Below are 26,853 nucleotides of genomic sequence, written 5' to 3' on the forward strand. Positions count from 1 at the left end.
CACATACCAACGTCAAAACATTCAACAGATGAAAGCTTACACTAATGTTCTCTTCATGTCTGTATAAGCATTTGAAAAGCGCGGCGAGCGATGTATATGATTCTGATGCACGGCGAGCGATGTATATGATTCCGATGCACGGCGAGCGATGTATATGATTCCGAAAAAAAACCAGTGCATCCCCAGTAAAACATTTTACAGATAAAATGCGTAACCTTTACACCATTTCAGTTAATGGTCCTTTGTGGGTATAAGTAGACATTGTTCTAAAAGGCAAAGGTCAGTGTCCACAAAATTTATAGTCCTAATTGAATAATCTGACCTTTTGTGACGTTTTTACTGACGATAAAATCAAATCAAGGAAAGGTTAAAAGAAGCCGTCGAATGAAGCTGCTGCCATTATTCATGAATCATACAGGAAATCTTACATACTTTAATCTAATATAGAATTGTTTGTTAGTGTTTCGAATTCAATTGTATTTTAATAAATATATGTTTATGCATATTACGGTATGGAAAATAAATGGTTGATTGTTGCCTAGCAGATCAGATGAGTTCTTAGAGTATGGCAAACTTCTACTTAACATATATCATATTTCAACTACCATTATGACTATAACCCATATTACCTAGAAAATATGTGAAAAAAAGGTTAAGTAGAAAGAGTAAAATTGATGTAACATTTAAACACTACCAAAGCATTTTCATTCTAATGAACCTGAAACTGTCAAGATTTTCTCTACTACGTGTATCTTTATTATTGACAGTATATTTGACTGAAATTATCGTTAAGGTCAGAGATAGGTCTGTTTGTATCATTTTCTTATTGCATTAACTATACTCACATGGAGAGGAACTAATCATAGCATAAATGTTTAGCCCTTCGTCTCAGTCAAACGTTACCAAGCAAATCTGGAAACAACGCATATATATTTTTAATGATGACTCTAGATGTCAGCTAAGTTGTACTCAAATAACATTAGAAAAGTAGTGTGTGGACATCTGCTTACGTTGTTTACAATACGTGTTGAAATATAAATGACATAGTCGGTCGTGAAGTCCCAATCGTTTGAATGTTTATGACGTCGCTATATGTGCTCGAGTAGTAATACCTAACAAACGCAGTTTTTATCAATCCACACTGCGTCGTCCTTGTGGATAAAAATCATAGAGTGTGAATCTACGATTTTTGTTTTATAATAACAATAATACAACAAAACATCGTTTGTGCTTCAACAGTTTAAATGTCGTAGAATATAGACATGCATCGTCTGTCATACATTTACAAAAAAAAAACAAAAAAAAAACTAAAATATTAATTTCATAAAATGTACTGAAAACCAAAGGTTTTCGACAAGCGTCAGTGGCTTAACCAAAATTCAGTATATTAAAGCTATTCACCCGTGGTTTGAGTGAAAATTTTCAACATGTCCATTCCAACCAAGTTTGGCATATAATGTATATATGACACAGAAAAATGATAAGTGGATGAAGTTGGTAAAAATGCTACAAGAAGAATGTAAATTGTCTGCCTAATTTCGAAAGAGTTTGGTTATTTATAAGAATATCTTGCAAAAGTCTTAATAATCTAACATGTCAGTAAGTTTGTACATATGTACCACTAGTCACTTTCAGAGTACTCCTTTTCTGGATTTTCGAGATAAATTAGTTTTCGCCTAAAATGTGTGCGTTAGTCGCTTTAGTATAAAATAAGACAAATACTTCTATAGTTCATCCCTTTTGTAGAAGACTTAGTAATCACTTTATGAAATTTATCAATTACTGGTTGTTCAGTTATCGCTTCTAAGTATGGCTGTAGATCGCAATTAATGCGGTATTTTAATACCTTATTACAGCTTTAATAGCAATCAGACGATCTGTTCTGTATTCGCCTGTTAATTTACTGTTGAAATTACCCTTTATTACACTTGCAATATGTTATTTATATATCTGTTCACGCTATGATAGACCGAATGCCATAGACAATTTCCTTTTCAGTCTGATATAATTACGCTTCAATAATAAGATAAAGTATGCAACTGTAAATCTTTTTTTATTGCTGAAGCGCTGAGGTTAAAAGTGTGCGTTATTTTTAATGAGGTTCACGAGACACTAACTTCAAAATCCTACTATCCCTTTGCGCGACAGAACCAGACCCAGAAAAATTTTACTGGTAGGGGTGGGGGGAGGGGTGGGGGAAATGAGCGGACGGACAATGCGTGACCCGCCAATGGGGGTAGGTACATGAAGGACAGGCCCTTCCTGTTAGTGGGGGGGCGGGGGGTCCCCAGGAAAGTTTGGAAATATGGATATGATATATTAGTCGCTGGTACATTATCATAAATGTAAAGGGACCGAGGCATATATCGACCTCATTGCAGATCGTAGAACCCTAAATTCTGTTCAATCTTTGGGGTAGGTACGAGAGAGGGTACCTTAAATTGGGTCAGGAGGTCTTCCCTTGGAAAGTTTAAAAAGACAGATATGAAATATCGATGCTGGGAGAGACCGGGGTGTATGACGACCTGAATTCAGCCAACATTTTGTTACTTTAGAAATATTTGTATGAAAACTGGATGCAGGAATAGACTAAGGCATATAATGCCCTCACTGATTTTGGTAGAAGCCCCTATGCTGTTCAACCTTTGGCGTAGGTACAGGAGTGAGTTCAGGAAATGTTTGAAATATATGTTTAAAATATTGGCCTCTGGTGTATGTTTGGGTCTTAACATTTGTGAGTATAGCTCACTTCTCAGACGACTGGGGAAGGGTAGGCCACTCCCATCTCCTAGATCCGGGTCCAAGTACGTCTTGTTTTGGCAAAATATACCTTTGTTATTTTTTCATAGAAGTTCTACAGACCGCATTATATATATATATAATATCACAATTAAACAGCCATTACTTCAGTGTATCATTTAGTTACACTGAAATGGTCCATGGTTATTTTATAATCAAAGTTGTTGGTTTGAGCAAATGAATCCGTACTTCTTTTATTTCGGACATTGCAGTGCTACAGTTTTTATTTCATCTTACAAGCCCTGATAATTGCTTTCTTCTGACATTTTTAAACGAATGAAGCTATAAGTGACAACCCTAACGCAAGACGACAATAAATGACATAAAAGGTTTCTGGCTTAATTTTGATCTATCGCCAACTCAGTAAGGTTTCAGTGCTTTACTGTTAATGGAACTTTGACAAATATTACTGTAGATGTATGAAAAGTCACAGATAAATTGCACTTTATAAGATAGTCAATTAGGTTAGTTCATTACAGCTACTGTCTATAGTGAGACATAACCCTAAATTTTCGTCAAAATAGCAAAACATTTAAAACTCATAATACTTTTAATTGATATTATGTTAATTAATGTTATACACAGTACAGCTGAAAGTCACCAGTCTTACATCAAACATCGTTTACTCAAACAAAATGCAGATTGATGTTATCAAACATTTAAAATGTATATCACATTAAGTAAAAGCTTTGAAAATTTTCAGTTCGACTACACTGGTTCATAAAATGCTTGAATTAAAAAAAAAGGCAAAACAATTTGACATCAATGTCGGGTTTACATGTTTTATCTCTGAGTGGTACTTGTAGACCTTTCACATGAACCACATTTTTTCAGTTGTCAATATGCTTTGTGAGATCATTTCTATGATAACAAATTCTCATTTTGGAATCCAGCTGTGCCAGCGTTCACGTCAGCGTAATCCGTATGCAGTGTAAAGTTCTTTGAATATTTACCGAAGTTCTTTGGATATTTACCGCCTGAAATCTTCATCATGGGCACTGCATCTAAATATGCAAACAACACGTCTGCATTTTTAATTTTTGTTTTAAAACTAAGAGTTAATATGTCTGATTTCTCCCTTCAAAACAGATAATTATTTTATAACCCCATCTTTACCTGAAATCAGAGAAATTGGAGCATACTGATATACTAAATGACTACCAGACCATTTAGTTGACAAGTTATGTGATTATAATATCGACACAATGTTAATATTAATGATATGTCATATAGACCAATGTAACTAAACCTTCTTTACATACGTGTTCTTTCATAAATATATCACATTTCAAGTGTTTTTTTACTTTTACCTCAAAAGACAACAAGACTCTATTACAATTCTTAACTAGAAAAATGTCTAATATTCTTTACTAGAAAACTTACATTTGTCGTGTTTTGAACTAGCTTTAGTGTAAAAATTACGTCCACATAATTTGCACGGTTCTTTTCTACTGTGTCTTCTTTCAGGATCACAGAGGTCGGACTTGCTGTCAGTATAGTTATCTGCATTCCTGTCAAAGACTGTTTGTGCTAAAATATAAAATGCAAAACAATGGTTGAAAGGGACCTCATGCAAACATTTATATCAGAAAATAACGCATATCACCACCTAAAGTTCAGTTTAAATCGTACAATTCCACCACTGAATAGCGGGTGCATAACTCTCAATCCTTTGACTTTATGTATGCCTACTTTTTCACGTTAAAATCGTAGCGATTTTGAATTGAATTTTTTTCGGAAATTATAAAAAAGAAAGGCAATCATGGCTTTAATACATTCAAGGAATAACATTTATAGATACTGATCAGATTTAAGAACTGTTTCATTCACATGTTACCCAACTCTTTTTTTATTAAGGGTCTAATTGCCTACTCTAACAAAGAGATAATTTTCCCAATATGGCGCTCTTGTTTCACGTTAGCGTAAATATCTCATTGAAAACTGTGAATTTCAAATCAATTTTGTTGTTATAAGAATAGTTGTTCATAGCAAAACTTCTGCATCAAGCTAACAAAAAGGAAACGTTCGTGTTAAGCACCATCTTCTTTAATCAGAAACATTGGCGTGTAATGCACCATTTCCCATTTTAAATATCTTTTTTATATGAAGACGTAGCGTTAAAATATTGAGAAACAGTATGTGTTTTTGCATAAAGTAAACGGACATGGCCAACTTCTTGAAGAATTCTAGATCCTTCATTTAATATTTATTTTTGATAAATTATCAACTATACGTGTAAAGCACCTGTCCATAACATTTTACTTGGAAAAAGGGTTCGACTCGCTCAAAACCTCGAGGTAATATAAGAAACTAGTACAGCAATTCTACATGTATGAAGTTCGGAGATATACCGTCTGAAATTGATCTTTGTGCTGCTTAGCCTGCTCTATGACTAATAAAATGGTAACGCATAAATGTCTCCGACTTTGTTGCGTTATATGCTGCAACACTTTATTAACTATCGCAGCAACAGTGTTAAAACCCCGTGTTGCGGCAGTTGAAAATTTGAATAAAAGTTTTGTGTCTGTTTCGTTACTTTAAAATTGTACTTAAGCTTTATTGAAACACCGCCGAGGCTGGAATGTTAAATTAACTTTCTTTGAAATGAATATTTTAATAGTTAGTTTGCCATTAATGCATGCTTAGTTTACCATAACCTACCGCTAAAACACATCTTGTGGTCACACGTTATCAACTCTATATCGAATCAATTGATATATTACGTTGTTTTTGCAGGAAACACGGTGAAATAATGATTTGAACGTATTGCCTCTAATTCCATTATCTAAATTGAGAAATAATTGCTCTCGAAAATAGTGAAAATTGAAGCAATTCCCTGATGCAATTATAATGTATACCACCTGATTGAATTGTGAACCAGAAATGACAAACGAATTTATGCCTATGTGTAAACAGATGTTTATGGCGCGGCTTTAAAACGTGGTTTGTGAAATTATACAGAATTTGTACTTGCATGTATTTCATAAAAACACGGTAAAGTTTACTGCATATTTTGTCCATAAGTATTGGCCGTTCCAAGGCGGTGCCCCACTGTGTTCCTTTATTTGTTCGTTTTGTCATCGTGTGTTTGCTTTGTATGCCTGTGCTTGTGTTTGTGTGTTTGTAGTGTGCACGTCTGCGTGCTGTGGGTTTCGTTTTGCGGAGGCTTTGTTTTTGGAACATGGCATTCCCTGTTTGATATATGTCCTTGTTTTTTTACCCGACACTCATTAACACACACACACACACACAATATTTTTGTGCGTTTTCATTAGTTTACGCAGTCTTTGTATCCTGAAAATATCTTTTTTTTACTAAAATAACACAAATAGATAGCTGATGACGCGGTGGCGCAGTGGTAAAGTCACGTTAAGATGGGTTCCAAATCACCTCAGATCATTTAGTGTAATGCTGTCGGTATTACTTTCATTCGTATATTATTTTGTAAAGTCTGTTAAGTCTGAGAATAAAAATTGAAAAAAGGTGTTGTCAGAAATACAACTTGCACCTATTAACCCGAGATTGGCGGTTAAACGCTTTGTCCGCAGAGCTACCTGCGCAAGTGACATTATGTGAGTTAAAGGATACATACGATGCAATATTTATGTCGCTATATAGGTTCGGACACCGTAAATTACTCATGAGTGCCAGGCAATATGAATATTTTACACATCAATGATAATGAACACTGTGAAAGATTAAATTTACACTCTCTTTAACGTAAATTTAATATTTTGAAAAACTTGTTTGAAGTCCCAGAACACATGTGTCTACTTATATTCCTTTGCTAATGCATGAACTTTGGTAATAACCTTACTAAAAGCGATAATAATACTTGTTATGGGGGCAGAGGCCTGTAAATTTGAATATTTCGCAGTTTTTTTGTCGATACCAGTGCGAAAAAAATCATACAAAATAATTTGCATGTGTATTGCATATACTTAGCATATACTTAGCAATACATCATGTGACATTTAAACCTGACAAATCTTTTGATGATAAATACAAGTAACATTTCAATTTCATTTCAGAACATTAAATTTTAAGGCAAAAAATGGCAAAGATTGCGCACCTACCCGGGTTTGTCCCATATCTTCAAATGACTGACCTAAAATGCATGTGTATTTTTAAAGCATGTGGCCAGATGAAAGTTATGGTCTCATAACCGCTTAATTTTATTTCGCAAATACAAGCTGAATCTAGGTGAATCGGTCACCGGTTCCGTTCGCCTGACTTCCAATACCCTAGGTAAGGTTTTAGACCCGACCGTCTAGACAGAGCTCTAGCATACAACAACTACCCGTCCGTTCTATAAACATCATAAAAACTAGTTGAAAAGAAATGCCTTAAAACTACATCTTCCTTTCTTATTCAGAAAACGTACCCAGTCAAAATAGGAAACTGACCCCCTGTCACTTAAGCTTTTACTCCTGTTCAGTCTAACTTGCAAATCTTCAGAATGAAGATACAGCGGAAAACTGTGAAGAAAATATTCCTGAAAAGATGAACGGTAATATATCAAAACCGTCCAACAAGCGATCGGATAATTAAATATTGTTTCAAGAAATATCTGATTAAGTTAGTAAGCAATTCCTTCACGAGAAGCATTGGTTTATTTTCTCAAAGCGTTTATCAGTTACAGTAGCAAGGCATAAATATATTTCAGATCAAATGATATGGCTGGTACAGACTTATTACTGTTGTTATTTGATTTATCTAAGCTAACTGTTAATTATATTCATGCTATTACGTATTTTTATTATTGTAACATTAATTGAAACCAGGTTGGGCGTGAAAAATCGATAGATTTAATGTTGAGATTTAATGTTGAGGCTAGCGTGCATTCAATGTTGTTTACTCGTTCACGTTACAAAATTTAACATGAAAATGTGTCTTCAGCTTTGTTGAATGAAATTAAGTGTACAATGCCCATCCACTGACACCTGCTATTCAAATCAGCCAATAAAAGGTCATGCATTCAGTCAGACACTTGCAAATTTCACAAAAAAAAAAACAACATTGTATTGCTTGATTGATACACAAATGTTATGACTGTAAACATTACCTTTTTGTCCATTCAGTTTACATTTCATTGATTCTTACGGGTTTCCTTGCATACTTTTCAACCAATCCAAAGCCGTGTTACAATAACAATATCTTACCTGCAGCTTCAGTGGCTTGTTGAATCGTCAAAACAAATATACTGCACAGACACTTTGGGTCAGGACAATCCCCCCCCCCCCCCCGCCCCCCTACCAACCCCATGTCCTCCGCTCCTGCCAAAGGTTAACGAACATTTTTTAGCATTTTAGCACATATTGTAAATAGGTGAAGATCATAAAACGCATTTTAATTTACAATTTCAGCGTGTTTTAAAAGAACATTTTTTACCATCAACGCTCCGAAAATAAGAAGAGTTGCAACTGTGTAATGGTCAATAGGAAACAATAGCTGATTTAACTTTTAAATTAACACTTTCCTATGAAGCCCTGGTATCAATCGACGGGTCTGTTACCATTCTCATTCTGTCAAATGACACCAGTCCTGACAACTGACATTCGGATTCCGACGAGAATTCAATAACTATTATAAATCGATCAATTTAAATTTTATGGAGAACTTCCCTGCGAATTGTTCCCCTGCTTTGTACTGCGCATATTGAAATCGGGTACCAAAATAGAAAGTGATGATCCAGTATAATTATAGTCGTAAGCATATCAATTTTGGTACCCTGTTAATGACACGCAAGATAAAAGAACAAGGCTCCAGCGCAAGCAAGTGTTCCTAGTGTCAGTTTCGCAAGTGCAAGTCTTCTTATATTAGGAGCATTGTAGTGAATTTGTTTAAACCGCTGAATTTTTGTAAAAAGAAATGTGTTTTGATCGTCACCATGGCATCTACAAAATGCACAAATATTCGCTAACCTTTGGCTGCAGAGGCGCGGGACAGTGGTGGTAGTGGGTCCTGACCCAAGTCTCTGTTTCTGACAGTTTATAACGACATAGTGCGTTATGACATGAACAAGCCTCATAAAATATTAGTAAATAATCAAAGATGAGGTAAATCTCTTGGCAATCGACAATGTAAAATAAAAAAAGGCGATCGGTAACATCGGTGGATGCTCTCCAACATTTCTGTAGCATAAGGGGCTTTTAAGTCACGGAGGTTGTGATCAGCAAGAGTTGTGGTTCTTTAACACTGCACACCCTCTCAATGATCTCTATGAATACGTAAAATCTTACATAGTATTCGAGTTAAAACTAAAAAAAATTAATGTGCAACATCTCTTTGAAAATGGTAAGATTTTAAAGGCACTACCTGTTCAGAAGGGTGCCCCCTTAATGTGGTTCCTTTTCGGAAATTCAAGAATCCATCAGTAGGTTGACAATTGGTTTTTAGAATATTTATATATACTTATTTTATACGCTGTTCAATTTTCATGTAAAACAACTCTTTCTTTCTATGATTTGGTGATGTTCAAATTTCAGTACGTCACCTATCAGTCGAGTCCTTAATCCTTGAAAAAAATTACTATGACTTGATACAATGCCAAATGAAAATTACAAGAAAGGTAAAGCATTGGAAGTGTGAAAGGAAATAACGTTCAGACTCTATAGAGCAAATAAGTCAAAGCCACCAAGTACTGACAATACACAACAGGCCTTATGGTTTAAAATTAGGTAATAATAGATTTTTCTTTCTCCTGGGAAACACTTGTTAGAGGTATATGTTTTAGACTAAAGAACAAACAAACCTTAGTTGCTTGAGGTCAAACTTATCTATTATTCCCTGTATCTAACAGTGGTGACTGAAAGTCATAAAATTTTGCGAAGTTAGTGTCGTAATCCCTTGATTTAATGTCAGAACTAAACAATGTCGTCTCAAAATGGCGTACGTTATTCAAGCTACAAAGTGTAAGACAAAACCCCATTTCTATTCATTCAAATGAAAAGAATTGAAATAACACTCCCGTGGGTATTCAACAACGGCCATTTTCACAATGTGGAGTAGAGATATCACCTTTAGATTAGATAGCAAATTTAGCAGAATAAAACCTGTGATTTAATAAGTGAATGTGACAATGAATCAAGGCCGCAGTGCACTGAATGGTTAGAATTAGATATTATGTGGTTATCCATTATATTTGTTTCAGTGTTCAAACTGCATTGTCCCAGTATCACTCACAGAAGCATTGGCGTCAGTAAAACTTGTGCTCATTTGTATTATTCCATAGCAGAAAGAAGAATTGTTCCTGTTTCTTGGTTTATATCTTGTACTGGAAACTTTTTTATGGGGATGTGGTTTACAAACTTCGTAAGATCTTGGGTCATGGTAATTTTCCAAATGTATTTGGAAAGATTATCAAACGTTTTATTAAAAGAGGTTACGACCCAACTGTTTTGAGACATACCGCATGTTTAGTGTTCAACCCGTTTACAGTTGGACACACGCTTCCCTCTTTGATTGCGTCTGACGGAAGAGGGGGAGGACTCTATGATAAGCAGTTTTTAAATCCTACCAGGACTTAACTGTTTTGATATTTGTCTTCTGGCCTGTTTCGTCCGGCCCTTAAGGGTGTTTCTCTTGTTGCTCTGTCTTCTGAAAAGGCATTGAGTACATACGTATCTGGTTCTTAAGGTTTGTTTTTATATATTTATACACGAGCAATTTTGTGTTTTACATACCATGCCTTTTTGTTTCCATTACGTGTGTAAGAGATTCACCTGGAGGGGATTACTTTTATTTACACTGTCCCATGTCTTTGGAACATGGTGGGGGTAAGAGTGAGGTTAGGTGCACCATAAACCGGTTTAAGCTCACCAGTGGTGTTTTTGCCACTGACCGTTCCAAGGCGGTGCCCCACTGTGTTCCTTTGTTTGTTCGTTTTATCCTTATGTGTTTGCTTTGTGTGCGTGTGTGTTGTTCGTTTTGTCCTTATGTGTTGGCTTTGAGTGTGTGTGTGTGTGTGTGTGTGGTGCACGCGTCTGCGTGCTGGGGGTTTCGTTTTGGGGAGGCTGCGTTTTTGATGCGTGGCATTCCCTGTTTGATATTTTTCTTTGTTTTTTTTCACGTTTTCACTTTAAAATTACCATTCAACCTGTATTGACTACAGATGAACAACGTTTTCACAGATTCTTTTACTGACATGTACAAAGATGTCGCATCGTGCAATTCATGGTATTTTGTCGGACTCATTAATTTCTAAGCCTTTTATCATGATTTTTTTCACATTTGAAATAAGGTGTTTTCTTTATAAAGGAAATAACATAGTGCGGGGGTCATAGTTGCACTTATATCTATAGCAAACAGTTGAAAGATTTTGGCAGGGTGTGTGCCAACTTGATTTCTTTCTAGTTTTAAATTTGGTAGTAATAGTGTTGTTGATAAAAAAGTTTGTTTGTTTGTTTGTTTTGTGTTTAATGCCGTTTCTCAACAGTATTTCAGTTATGTAACGGCGGGCAGTTATTCTAACCAGTATCCCTGGATTTTTTACCAGTACCAACCTGTTCTCCGGAAGTAAGTGCCAACTTCTCCACATGAATCAGAGATGGAGGACGAATGATTTCAGACAAAACATCTTTTATCAAATTGTCACGAAAAATATACGCCTCGCCCTCGGATCGAACTCGGTATACAGTAGTAAATAAATTTGATATATGTTCTATACAACATTATCAGTCTTCGGAGAGTTGTAAAATATAGCCAGGCCCAATTTAAAAAAGATTTACTAGCCTTATGTTCTTAAATGACCTTTAAACCACCAAAAAAACACCAAGAAAAGTATGGGTCACGTATCTTGTAATAGAGATTTTGTTTGTCCGACAGGTCATGGAATTGCTTTCAAACTGACAGCTAAAATGTGGGTATGAACACATGAGTAATAAGGTTTGTTTACATTTCTGTAAATGCAAAAAATAATCTCCTTGAAACTGCTACCAAAGTGTCAAGTATAAGTTCACAATGAAATAAAAACTGGAACTGGCTTACATAAAACATGAAAATGCCACTTTAACAGGGGAAAAACTACGGATATTTTTCGTTTCGCCATTATCTCTCTAGCCCGGAAGTGCTGCTTGATTACCTATTTAGTATTATTGTACCAGCAAGACAAATAAGACACTTTTGTGTTAACAGATGACCTATTACCTTTGATCACAATCTTTATGCAAATAATTAATTCGGGTCTATTGCAATTGAGACTTTTGTCCCCTTTCCGGCCTGCGGTCGGAATTAGATTCACCTTTACTTCCTGTAAATATCTGGGGTCAAGGTTATTTAACAGCTGATTAAAACTGTACATTTTGATTGGTGGATGAAAAATTCCACAGGGTTTCGAATGGAATAGATAATATTTTCTTAAGGGATGTGCAAGTGCTCTGAGCTGTATTGTTAGACATTATAATCCGTTGCAAGACTCCTGTGGAAATAGCTTACGTCATGAACCTGACTCCCCTCGGTAGTAAAACTGCGACAGAGTTCGACTACAAACCTTATGATACGGACTGATCTCCCGTAAACGATTTACAGTCAACTCGTCCCCATTTTGGTCATTTGGTATCCCTTGACGATTTCAAAATGGTCATTCGTCCCCCAGTTTTAGGCCCCTCCTTTTTAGTTTTATTTTTTGTCAAAGTTTCCTTGATTATAAATATGATTATGATGTAAAATATGTGTTCAGTAAAATATGTCTTATATAAAAACAGAAAATTTTACTTTAAAAACTACACGTTGTTTTGCTTTATAAATACCCGATTGTATATTAACGTGCAGAGTGCATGCACGTTTCGTAGCATAAGTGTGCTAACGCGATCGTGTATCTTTTTTAAAGATACTTCTTTTTAAATTTTACTTTCACTTCAGTTTCAATTTTAAGCAACAAGTTTACATTAGACACAACACCAGTCAGAATGCTCCAGTTCACACTGTACGTGCAGTTGATAGGTTAACCTTGACACCTTCAAGTGAAAACAAGTAAGAGATAACGAGGAAAATAAAACACTTTTGGGGGATAACCTGTGAATCACGTGATCACAACAAGAAAGTAGCAGCTACTCTTATTGCTCAGTGCTAAGGATGTACCGTAAACATATAATCCATGTTAACAGATTTTAGTGGAAATAGAGAAAGGCCCCTACTGTCACAAAATAGCTTGCTTTTCAAGCGAGTGACGTTTAAAAAAATTACACACAACGATAATAACAAGTAAAAGTTGCAGTCCCGTCTGTATTACTGTGTGCGTAGCGGACTGTAACCTGCTCGTTGCGACATCACTTTAAGATACAGTTTATCAAGATAGGATTTTCTTGTCTAAAAAAATGATATGTGTTCATCATAAGTATCATATTTATTTTGTTCTGTTGTAGATGTCAAGTTTAATCTTTGACTCCACGTTCGCTGTCACTGATTCTTTGATCAAAAGGAGCGTGTTACAGATAAAACTTAACACGGGAAAAAGGACTAAACTACGTTCATAAACTGGCGAATGTATGTATTGGATTGTGTTCGGTATTTACACTATATCTTGAATTCTGACCTTATGAACCTTAAGGTTAATTGAGATTGTTTAAACAGGCTGTACTTAAATGGCTATGCCCACTGAAGTAGCAACATAATCGACACTTGTACATTTACGGAGTTGCAATAATTCTTAAATGTGACACAACACTTCCAATGAATAGAAGTAGAACTTGTGGGGGCATATACTGCTGGTTATACATTCTTGTCCTTTAGGATCATTTAGTCCATTCAAGGTACATGTTAGTCATCTTGATAAGAGAGACCTTTGAATGATGTATAATAGAGTTCAGCTTTTAAAAGCTGATGCTAGGGGCGTGAGGGGTAATGTAATGTATACATTACCTCTTATGTACAGACTCATCATACTTAGTCTGCTTTTATTTTGATTATTTCATTGGTTAAAATTCATGCAAGGTGACACGTCTGCAAGTCGAACATTATTCACTATTCTAATTACTTATACTGTATCTCTGAACCTGCTGTGTTATATATTTGTAAAATGGAAGCTCGAGTGCTCAATTTATTGCTTTAGTTTCAGCAAACTTTCTGAGTTAAATGCTACTGAACATCGGCATTAAAATTGTACCTTTCTACATTGGATAAAATACTTATTGTGTCGTCATTCTACAGTTTTATTTAATATTCTCCAGTATCCAAAAGGAACAGAAAATCTGAGTCCAAGTAGGTGTGTGTGTGTGTGTGTGCGTGTGTGCGTGTGCGTGTGCGTGCGCGTTCGGGTTTAACGTCTTTTTCAACAATTTTCAGTCATATAAACGACGGTGTCTGCTTGTAGCAGTGAGCACAATGCCCAACTTTATAGTGCTGCCTCACTGGAATATCACGCCGTAAACACGTGGCATGATACCCCACCCAATCACATTATACTGACACCGGGCTGACCAGTCCTAGCACTATCCTCTTAATGCTGAGCGCCAAGCGAGGAAGCTACTTGTACCATTTTTTACGTGTTTGGTATGACGTGGCCGGGGATCGAACCCACGACCTCCCGCACTCGAAGCGGACGCACTGCCACTAGGCTACCGAGGCGATGGGTCCAAGTAGGGATAGACTGTTTAACAGCAGCCACCCAGCAGTTGCTTATGTTTGCAGAATTAATTTTATCAGATACATAGTTATTGTTAGTTTTTTATTATACAGTTCAAATGAGGCCGTTGACTTTATTTCGCCTTATGATTTATTTATGCTGTTTGGTCAATCTTTGTTCATCAACTACCTAATACAATACAAAATAAAAAACATGCACAAAGACATTCACTTGTGATTTACATGAGACAGTGATCAGAATGTCATCTGTATACGTATAAGAACATCACTCTTATTTATGACTTTGGATATCAAAAAAAATGTTCACTTTATCTTTTATGCCATATTTACATGTATATAGCGCTTAATTGGACTTAACATATCCAAAATTATATTCAAATAATAGAGACACAGAGCGATCTGACCGACGTGGGGGGAGGAGGGGGGGGGAACACAGGAGAAAGTCCCAAGAACATGGAGAAATCATGTCCAACTATAAGATTCTTTCACTGGTTTTATGTGTAGGTGGGAATATCTGACTCAAGGATAACTGATAAGGTGGTAACGAGGCCACGTTACCGCGTAAACTGTCATCCGAGAGCAAGCTATTCCCATCCGCACTTAAAAACAGTGTTAGAATCTTTTTTCTGGAAGCCATTATTCAACAAATAAAAGTAAAAATAAAATCAAACAAATGACATTTTTACAGGACATTTTTCTTACAGTAGTGTATTAAACAAAGCGCGGACGCTTTATCAAGTTTATGGCCGTTAAGAGTAAGTGCGTCATGACGTTGTGAAGACAAAGGCAACGTAACAGTTCCGTTTTTTATCATCTGCAGTGAACGTTTTTTGTTTATTTTTTCCGGAAAATAATTATTTGTTTTAATCAATTCATATACTAGTATTGTAAGGAATAAAGAGAACATATAAAATAGCCGCCGCAGGTACCGTCGGGTGGGGGTGGGTGGTAACTTAATGCAAATACAGGGACTATTCTGCATCATAACAGGCATCAAAGACGCATCCGTAATGCTGTAATATTTGACCTAGGTATGCATTCCACAGCATCAAAAGAAATATTTTGTACATTGACATGCTATGCTGAAAAAGATTGATATCAATTTTTTTAAAACTTTAATGAAGTGAAAATTATGGAGACTAGTGTACCTATGCTTTTATGAATAATCTACAATTATACCAACTTTCTGCTACTAGGACATAACTGCATAACTGTTATAATACTTTATCACTGGTAGCGATTGTCATAATAATATTTTCCGGCCTGTCTCGACGAACCGGCGATTGTAGTAATAATTATTATAAATTTGTACTGCAATGTTGTATTTTTAATAAGAATGCTAATGGTCGATGTTTAGCAAAGGAAAGAATTTAAATCTTTTAAAACTGTGCGCTACCGGTTTATAACCCTGATTTTGAACTTTATACATCAATTCATCAAAAAGAGAAAAAATAACGCTGTCATTATGTACGGACAATATTTACATCTTGAGTTAGGGTTAAACAAAATTTGATAACACCTTGGTATAGTCATATTACAGATAGCATTATACTTACAACGTGAAATGTTTCGCTTCATGCTTACTTATTATAATGTGGTTGATTTGAAACTGGTCATTTAGCTTTAGTGGGTGTTTCTAGTTTTCAAAATATATTGGAATGATCTGTAGAGTGATTAAATGACACACATACCCAGTGACTTACACATTTTCATGTGAATATGTATATTTCTTAGACTTTGGTGTTGAAACTAAGCAACAAACTTTTACTCCTACTAAACGTTTTTAATGTTAGCCAAAGTTCGTTGAAGTTACTTACCGGATTACAAAAAAAAACTAAGGTGAGAAATAACATACTATTAGAAAATCGTATCGTAAATACTGTGCAATACATAATTATGATGTATACAATCGTATCTTAAATACTGTGCAATACATAATTATGATGTATATAATTTGTTGTATAGACATCATCCTTTGGCCGTAAGATAAAAGCTCAATAAGATATTGAGCTTTGAAATAGCTATTCATGACATGAGAGAGTAGATTATCTTTGTCTTTATTTCTTCAGAGACCTTCTTTACACACAAAAGAGTTAAAAGGTAGTTCGTATAATATACTTATTGACTAGCTTGCCGGTTGACAGTCATTTTTTTCATCATTTGTTCTTCTAGTGGCTAGATTTACTGCTGAATTATTGTCTGGTCTATAAAACAAGCTGTTACTTGCTGGTTTGCTTTGTCAAAATAAGTTAGCTGGGTTTTTGGATAACAGTGACGCTTGCAGTATATTTCTATGTTTTGTACCGTTTCATTCCTACAAGTGTTATAAATTTTATCAATGGCACCAAATTTAATCTTTAAGGACAAAAGACTAACTATATTTATTATGATATAACTTGCCAAAGCACACACATTGACTTACAGAAACAAAAGCTTGCGCACTTTACAAACCTCTATCATTAAAGTAATACAACATGACTGTTACCATTTCGTGTCCTTTGGAATCATGGAGCCGGTCCCTTAAGTCGGATACAATGTAAAACCTTTCTACAAAAGCTGGTAATAGTGTGTATGATTTGTGTTCCGCATTTTGATACCTTTCATGAACAGACTCGATCAAACCGAGTGTACTGAAAGTCTATGATTTTAATTGATTTTATTAATATCAGTCATGCATCTAATTTAATTGAGGGAAACACAAAAATGTATAAAGTTGCCAATAAATTTGCAAAAATAAATGACAAGTAATAAACAGGATTATGTGTAATAAAAAGTGCCAAGACTTTCTTTCCGTATCGAATCCAGAATTTAAATAAAGCTGTCAAATGTAGATATCTTCAGAAGTTTTTTTTATTAAGATTAATTGTTGACTCGTAAACATTCTTTAGTTCATTTGTTATCGTCCTTGATTTTATCGTCGGTTGTTTTCCCCAGTCGTTCTGCTGTGTTAATTATCACCGATGTATCTTTTATATCAGTATCTCCCAGCTATAATTGGGTACTTAAGCTAATGGACCAGTAATGACAATGCGATTACGTATCTTTTAATAAGGACACCACTACATATGGCCTACAGTCATTTATGCTGCCAGTGAATGAAGAATGAAGCAGTTTGTTATTGCTTTTCCCGTCCGTCTGTCCGTCCGTCCGTGAGTAAATCTTTGTGACTTGGCAGTATTTATACAGAAGATATTATCTCTTAAAATTCGTGAATTCTTCGGTATTCTAGCTGCGCTGACATTGTGCATATATTATCACAGTAATATCTGTCAAAGGGTAGTACATAAAGTTCACTATGTTAACATGAACAAGTTCAAGTTCAGTGGCAAATCAGCAATAATTCATGCTTTACGACATTTATAAATCATGCAAAACAAACACAACAAATACAAGTATATAATATATACATGTATGTTTATTTCGAAACTACTGATGCAAGAGAACCAGCTCACTTCGCAAAATAGTCTATTTTGTAGTTCTAGTCACGGTGGAAATTGTTTATCGCTTTTAATGAACCATGTTCATGCCTGTTAGTGTCGTTAGTTTTACACCATTCACGAGTTGCAAGTGGGTCGTTTATATTACATATGATATACTATTAGGATGTTCGCGGTTTCGTGTGGTCTCGAAAGAATACAAAAAATGAAAAACGTCTGCTTTTAATCTTTGTCAATACATTCCTAATTTTTAGATGGTTTTAACGATGAAAAAAGAATGACATTGTTGGTAATACTAATCAAAACAGATGAATGACTGGTCGTAACTGATACAGATTTTGCCAACATTGCACCATTTATACTTATTAATAAAAAAAAAATATGCGATTGCCGCTTGCAGGTATCTGCCTCTGCATTCTGGCTACGGAGACCGATATTTTCATAGAAAATAAATATAACCTTAGCACGAGTAAAAACTAGGGTACATGTACTTGTTTAATGAAACATTATCATATATCTAACTTGCACTTAACTGACACATATTTTTCTATCAGTTATTTAGATACAAGGGTTATATCTGTTATAAGTAAGTCCAGTTATTGCAACAAAAAGAATATATTTTACATAAAACGTAATACTATATAAAAGAACATGTAATAATGTGCATGTGTTTTGTCATATTAACATGAATTTGCATGCTGATTTGCATAATACTGCACAGGGCATGGTTCTCGATAAAATGCATACTCATTGAAGATTTGACATAAGGCTTGAAAAATGCCTTGATTCAGTCGGCTTAACTTAGTATAAACTATGTAAGATAAACACAAAAAAAAAACTAATATCCGTAAAACCAAGGTCGAATTTTGATAAAATGTAACCTATAATTTTGTGTCAATATCACTAACTAGGTAAGTTATTTATATAAGATACAGCTATCAAATATGTCAATAATGGGATATCTAACTATACTTTATATCTGTCTTAAATTTTATCATAATATTTCTATGTTTGAACACATACTCTTAAAAATTGATAATGAATTTAAATTTACTACAGATGTTCAATAAAGAATGTAGCTTTCTAAATGCTAATGCAATGTCCATTTATGTAAAAAAAATCCTTAATTAAAAGACTTTGATTTACTTTGGGAATAGTAAGCTCATTTCTTAGCTTTAGTAGTAACATAAATATCTTGATATGGAAAAGGAAGATTTTCAAAAGTTATAAAGTAAATGTTTTCGAATGATTAAAGATATTTAAAGCATAAAGTAAGTGAAATCACCTTAAGCAACCAGGCCTTTATCCCATTCAAATGCTATAAAAGAGACATTTATATGTATTAAATATATATCACGTTCATCAAAAGAAGACGACGGCATTTCTGTAAGATCGAACTATATATATGGAATACTAGTAGTCATTTTCCACGAACGCAACTCCTTTCAAGATGACAAAACAAAGAAAAACATAGGGGCACAGATCTGAATTGCGATAATAAAATTTGGTGAAATTGCCATGCATCCTCCGAGGACGGTATCCTAGCCGAAGCAGTTCATAAGTTATATATGCATACTTTCTTTATAGTATCCAGCATGATTACATGCTGTCCTCAGGTGTTGCTGAGGATACAGGACAGGTGTTGCTGAGGATACATCTCCAGGTAAATGGAGAAAATTAATAAGTCTAAAATTAAAATCATCTCTTTTTCACATATTTTGCATGACGTCTAGAATCAAAATCACTTCTTTTTCACATATTTTACATGAAGTCTAAAATCATTATCATATCTTATTCACATAATTTGCATGAAGTATGTGGGTGGTTCAAATCGAAAGGAATGCCGTGGGAACTTGTATCCGAACAGAAATTCCCTTGAATAAATATAACAACCACTGGTGCAAAAAATGACAATGTTAAGAATACTATTGACAACGTTTAGAATAAAATTCAGTTAGCGTGATACAGCATTAAAGCAATAATAACGCCCGAATGCGTATTTGGAGAAAAGCGCAACATGAAGTAATTTTCTTTGACATAGATATGTAATAAAACGAAAATGCATTCGGGTTCACATGGGTTATGATTTGTAACTATGCTGTCAGTGAAATAAACTTTACCGAATTTACATCCTTGAAACATAGAATTATTCTTGACAAAAAGTTTTTATTTGACCTTTATTTGTCTTTGCGGTATACGATATATAATATAGAGAAAAGTAAAGTGCTGATTAGAAATATTGGAAGAATGATTATTGATCAAAAAGGAAGGACGGGTATGGAAGCTAACAAAGTGGCCAAGTGGTAACACTGATTACAAAATCGGGTATCGTGAATTCTAGCTAAAAATAATAAACATTTAGAAAAAGAGTACTCTGTATGGTTGCTATACAGCTGGCACGGTTTAGATACAATGTACTTCTGGAATTGGAGTGTCTGCTGTATCTTACACTATCCTCACACTGTCTAACAATCTTGTGGAGGTTTTAATCGTATGGGCGGCTATAAATAAGCTTAGACAAAATTTACCTCGCGTCACTTGTCTCAACCTTTATGTCTCAACCTTTACATAAAACATAACGGTATACCAACCGATGAGAAAAATAATCTACCGCGATATTAAGTACTGGAAAATGAATTTCAACCATCTCAATTATTTTCTTAGCCACAACTCTTGGAAGTTAACTTTATACCATTATCTAGGCCAAGGTCACTTTAAATGACATTTTTGACGAATTTATCAGAAAGTATTTTAATGTAAGGTGTTTTATTCATTTACATTTTGATATCAGTTAATTGGATAAGAAAATTCAGTATATTGAGATAAGCAAATTGATCCAGTTAAAGTATACTTCAAAAGATAGATTAGTTTATATATATGTTTCAAATGTGAAATAAAAGTGTTTGTACTTTTGAATCTAGGGCATATTTGCAAATAATTTGTTACGAATGGATTTATTCTTATGACATTGAAGGTACTCGTAAACTATTTATAGCAGTACTTCATACAGTTATAACTAGTATATGAGGTAATATTTGGTTGCATTTTATTGCATATGCATGTTTGTGTGTGTATATGCTGTAGCTATGTTTCAACCTAACCTCTTTAATAAGTAAATTAATGAAGAATGTTATACATGTAGTTATATCGATGAAATACGGTAACGTAAAGAGAAATTTACAAGATATCTATGCAAGACTTTCATTTTATATTTGGCCACTTGCCTTGTTTTGGTTTCATTGACTGGTATTTGTGTCATTTATGTCCTAGCATTTATTTTGTTCTTTTAAGTGGTATTCTGAAATGTGATGGAAGATTATAATCAAGATTATTTTCAAGGGAGATTATTAGATATAATAATTTGGTGGTGTGGAAGGAAATCTGCGAGAACGCGAAAGAATATAAACTTGATTGTTATCTGACTTTGGACATGGATTCAATTAACTGAGGTCAACTGATTAGAACTGAACTGATTAGAACGTTCACACTGGTCATTCGAATGCGGTGCCCCTTAGCAATTTACTTTAGATATTACAACTTTTTACGTATAAACAGAACAAGATTTCGTAATTTTTCGTAAAAACTAAAAATTATTTCGTCAATTTTGAAACCAAATCTCAGTTCATAATGACCAAATATTTTGTCGTTTATAAAAACAAAAACAGGCATTTATGTCTAGAATAAAAGTGTTTGCTGACAATTTAGGGTATCAGTAGGGAATGGAATCAAATACAAATGTTTTTAAGACATTAAACTCCCTGTTATCAGTAAACTTTTACAAAGTTATCAATAAAATAATAAGTAACAACAGTTTGGCGCAACCTACTATTAGTGAATTGATCGTGGTATAATAATAAATGCAATTCTACGTGTAACAATAACATCTTACGTCATATCTTCCACATTTGATATACAGAACAGAGCATGAATTTTCAATAAAACAGACAATTTCTACGTTTTATATATGCATCCACTGTTATAACTGTTATCGTTACTATTTATACGATATGTCTGGATGACACATGAAAAGTATCATTGTTATATTTACTTTGATTAGAGGTAAGCGTGACTATCAACGTAAAGAGCAACTGCAGTGCCCCCGTTACGTGATTAATTATCAACGTAAAGAGCATTTTACCTATCTAATTACACGTACGATCCAGTATTTTGTAGGACATTAGTGTGATTATGAAGATTGATAATGCGGTGCATAAAATAAATAGGGTCATGTTTACATCGCAAGAAAAAATCTAGGTCAAGGGTATTATATAATGATTACATTGCTTCCCTCTTGATATAAACATCAGTATATTGATAATGTTAAGTATCAATTTCATGTATAACATATCTACTTTGATCGCATATCTTACATTGCGTAGTGAAATATTTATATAGTGTACATACTGTAAGTGTAAGTCAAAGAACAAGCATTCTTCTAAATATCAATGAATAATTATGAATATCGTTTACGTTAAAAAAACGGAAATTGCTAAAATCGAAAATAAAGAATACGCCATCTAACAAAACATGCCGATCTACTGCCTTTAGGTACCGGTACCTTAAACGTTACATTATTACATGAGCCGTGCCATGGGAAAACCAACATAGTGGGTGTGCGACCAGCATGGATCCAGACCAGCCTGCGCATCCGCGCAGTCTGGTCAGGATCCATGCTGTTCGCTAACAGTTTCTCCAATTCCAATAGGCTTTAAAAGCGAACAGCATGGAGCCTGACCAGACTGCGCGGATGCGCAGGCTGGTCTGGATCCATGCTGGTCTCACACCCACTATGTTGGTTTTCCCATGGCACGGCTCACATAATCTTGTTTTCGAAAAGACCGCCCCGTTTATGCCAATTATTCTTGATATAATCTTCAACGGTAAGCTCATTCAGTTAGTAACAAGTTTATCGCTGACTCAGTCGAAATTTAATGATATTTAAAGGTTCAACAATGTTTAAACTTCTTTTTATCCGTGCATCTCCTTGTCTTTATTTTGAAGTTCATAAATCAATGCACCAAAACAGAAATAAAGCTTTCATTTAAAAGGGCAGTATTTACCTGGCTGGGTCAGGTAAGACACAATTTCATGACCATTACTGTCATTTTAATGGGATATGTTTCAGTTCATCTGTGTGCAAAAAGCGGTAAATCTGAAACTTGCACTGAAAGTAATATTTGTATTTAAACAAAATAATAACCGTGCGAAAAATCCACCTAGTTGTCTGTTTAACATTTTGATATGTTAAGCACGTATGTTTTGAATGATACAACATCTTGTTAATTGGATTTTTAAAAATTTTAGACTAGCCGGAGCTATATCTAGATTTCTGTATTATATATACCAAGGTAGGAAAATGTTATGAAATTGTTGTTGTTTTTGTTGTTGTTGTTTTTTTTTTTTTTTTTTGGGGGGGGGGGGGGGGGGGGGGGGGGGGAAGATGATAAATAAATATGCAACCATTACAAAGACAAAGTGTTGTGCTACTCAAATATTCAGATGTAAGCTTAGATTCAGTGCATATAAAATACCTTAGGTTTATCTTAAAATGTTTAAGTACCAGAAAATACATAAATGGATTGGTTAATGTTTTGCTGAGTAAAGACGTTCTTTGTCGCCAAAACAATTAGTTTCCCTCTATCCTATGAATATGTATTAAGTGCATGTAACGTGCACTGCGACGACTTGCTATATTTTGTAACAGCTTGTAGAATGTACGTTTCAAAACTACCAAAACAAAAATACATGCTACTCAATTCCTTTCTTCGATTTATCAGAATGTTCTGTCATACTGTAAGAACAAAAAAAAAAGGTTTTATTCTGTATTGTAATTTTCCTCTACCAGAAGTTATACGAGCATAACATAATAACTTGTACCACCATTGTAAAAATGAACAAAAGCTTTATACCGAGCTCGAAGTAAGAAGTAATGATATAACATAAATAGGATTACAGCTAGTAACAAGTTGGAAACAAATTGTGTCGGGTGTCGTTTTGCTATTTCTGCACTATTTTATGATATACTAAATTCATTTAAGAATTGAATGCTATTTATAGTGCGTTTGTTATGAGATAAACCACATTTGGACTTCCTGCAAATCTATGCTAACTATTCTTTGATGATATGGAAGCAGTTCAAATGTGGTTCATACCCTTATAAATGCACATAACACTCAATTTTTACGGTAGCTTGCTACTAAAATAAGTGAATTACTTTCCACGTGTATAAGAAAATAAAAATATTGGTCTTTTAACATCTAAATAAAAAAGGCTAAAGACCCACCCACGTCGTCTGCCAATGAAAACACAGTTCACGGTTTTTATCTAAAATGTTGTTAAATCCAGTGAAAAAAAAAATCATACATTCGTGTCGATTCAGTTCAGAAAAATTAGTTAAAGCTATAAATAAATGGTCTTTTTTTGAAATTGCGCGTCCAATTTTGGAAGAATTATACGAACGGTGCCATTGTGTTCATGTTATTTTTGTTAATGACGTCAGATAACGCATGCAATCAGTCCTTGATATGATTACACCAATGTCATTTAGAAGAAAATAAACACATTTTTCTTTCCATACAAAAACTGTAGTGAATGTAATTTTATTTGATGATCTTAGTTTCATTTTATGATATCATTAATATATTTTTCAAATCTTTAGATATAGTGATTGAATGAAATCACTAATTATCATTAAATGTATTTTGTGATATCTTAAAATGATTTAAAAGTATCATAAACTGATTTAAACATATCACAAAAAGAAGAATATTGGATATCTCTAGGTCTGGATACTTTTTCCTATCCTTAATTGGATTTAATGGTATGTTTAAATCAGTTTACGATATCACGAAATACATATAATAAAATCAGCTTCATTGAATCATATAAGGATATCTCAATAACTTGATAATTCTATTTACGGATATCAATAATTCACACACGGTAGTAGTATTGTACGATTGTTATGGAACATTAAAATCAATTTAAAGATATTTTGATATAGTTTTTGATTTTGAATATTAATAATTCATGTGATGATACCCTAAAATGATATCTTAAGTTTATATTGTGATATCCGAAACTCATTTATAGATATCATAAAGTTTATCTAAAAAATATCGCTAAAAAGATTTCATAAAACAACTGGTTAAAAAGAATTCATAAGGTAATCAGATATATCCATTGATCATTTTGTGATATCTATGCATTTAATGATAAACAGAAAAATAATGATATCATGAAATTATTTTGTATTATCCAAACATGAATAACTGATAGCCAAAAAATGAAAGTGTGATCCATAAATGAATTTAGGATATCACAGAATAGTGAAAAAAGTAAAACGGTATCTCATAAATTGTTTACGTTTCGCCAAATTTTTCGAGCATTTTATTGATTGTTGGTCCGTAAAATTGATTTCATTTGTTTTTTACATTGGTATTTACTTTTACAATTGTTATATCCCCTGAGGAATTTGATGCATCATGCACATTTCATGTCGAGCGAATCGCCATGATGATTTTATCACTTGCAATCACTTTGATCTGCATCTCGATACGCTTTATTGCTCGTAGGGCTGAAGTCACATATAATGGTATGAGATTAGAAGTTGTTAACCAGTTTAACTATTTAGGCGTTGTATTTAGTCACACAGGTTCTTTTAACTGTAATCAACAAATGCTTGTAGGCAAAGCACTTAAGGCCATGAATATGTTATTAAATAATATTAAATATTTTGATTTTTCTCCGAGAACTTATTTACAGTTATTTGATTCTTTTGTTAGCTCAATATTTAACTATTCGTGTGAAGTCTGGGGTATGATTAAGGCAAAGGAAATGGAAAGAGTACATCTGCGTTTTTGTAAACGTATACTAAATGTTAAAATTTCTGCGAGTAATGCAGGTGTGTATGGTGAATTGGGAAGATTTCCCCTGTATATTAATAGATATATACGAATTATGAAATACTGGTTCAAATTATTATATACTGATAATTGTATATTACAATATATATATTCAAGCTCTCTTGAAGATTGTGATAATGGTAAAACAAACTGGTCATCAAATGTCAAACTATTGTTATGCAGATATGAATTTGGTTATGTATGGGATAACCCATTTTCAGTTGAACCCAAATCCTTCATTTTGCAATTTAAACAAAGACTATTTGACAGTTTTTTACAAAATTGGCGTGAAAATGTTAATTCCAATCAAGTATTGTCTATAGTGTATAAGTATCTTAAACCGGACTTTGGATACGCTCCATACCTAAATATTACCAAGAACAAACATCATCGACATTTGCTAACAAAACTAAGAATATCGGCTCACAGTCTACGAGTAGAGTCAGCTCGATATGGCAGAAAACAGGCTGGAAAGGCAAGAGAGAAAATGTCAGATGTGCAATAACGGTGACATTGAAGATGAATATCATTTTATCCTGCGTTGTGATAAGTACAAAGATATTAGAAAGGAATATATACCAAAAAAATATTCTATCAGACCAAACATGTTTAAACTGTTGGAACTGTTGAGCTCTGAAAATAACAAAGTCTTAAAAAATTTATGTAGTTTTATTGAAAAGGCGTTGAAAATGAGAACAGTTACGCTTCATGTAAGAACATAATGTCTGCATTTTAGTTCTAATTTAGTGTCAATGTCTGTTATCATACCATGAGGTAAAAGTATGATAGTTCACCTCGTTAGACTGATTTACTAGATTGGTTTATATGATTGACAAATTAGATAGATATGTTGTATTTTTTGTTTATGTATTTCAATTTAACATTCTGTAATTTAAACTGTATTTGTGTGTGTAAATAATATATTTTGACCTTGTATAATACTATCAAATGTGTTTGTATAGAATAAGAGCCATTCAGGCTCATTTCTAAAATGAATAAAATATATGTTCTGTTCTGATGTTCATATTGTCTAACGAGAATGTTTCTGTTTTTCAATATAATTGTTAATTTGATTCGTATAAAAACTCTAACAGTTTTTACATCATGATCACTAACAGTGTTTACTTTAA

The 26,853-nt window shown here is 33.9% G+C and overlaps 1 protein-coding gene across 4 annotated transcripts in view; it reads left to right on the forward strand.

The window, feature by feature from the left end:
• Positions 1-26,853, forward strand: part of LOC123530882 (calcitonin gene-related peptide type 1 receptor-like) — a 123,195-nt gene that overhangs the window by 15,197 nt on the left and 81,145 nt on the right. The window contains exon 2 of one of the 4 annotated variants that reach the window (XM_053517119.1): positions 13,164-13,284. The exons of 1 other annotated variant lie outside the window; for it this stretch is intronic. The gene's annotated coding sequence lies outside the window, so the exon portion shown is untranslated. Of the gene's footprint in view, positions 1-13,163; positions 13,285-15,975; positions 16,222-23,148; positions 23,168-26,853 lie in introns of those variants that run through there. 2 more of the 4 variants (XM_053517118.1, XM_053517120.1) reach the window with 2 other exon arrangements.

Source organism: Mercenaria mercenaria, chromosome 11 (genome assembly GCF_021730395.1).
Source record: "Mercenaria mercenaria strain notata chromosome 11, MADL_Memer_1, whole genome shotgun sequence".
NCBI lineage: Eukaryota > Metazoa > Mollusca > Bivalvia > Venerida > Veneridae > Mercenaria > Mercenaria mercenaria.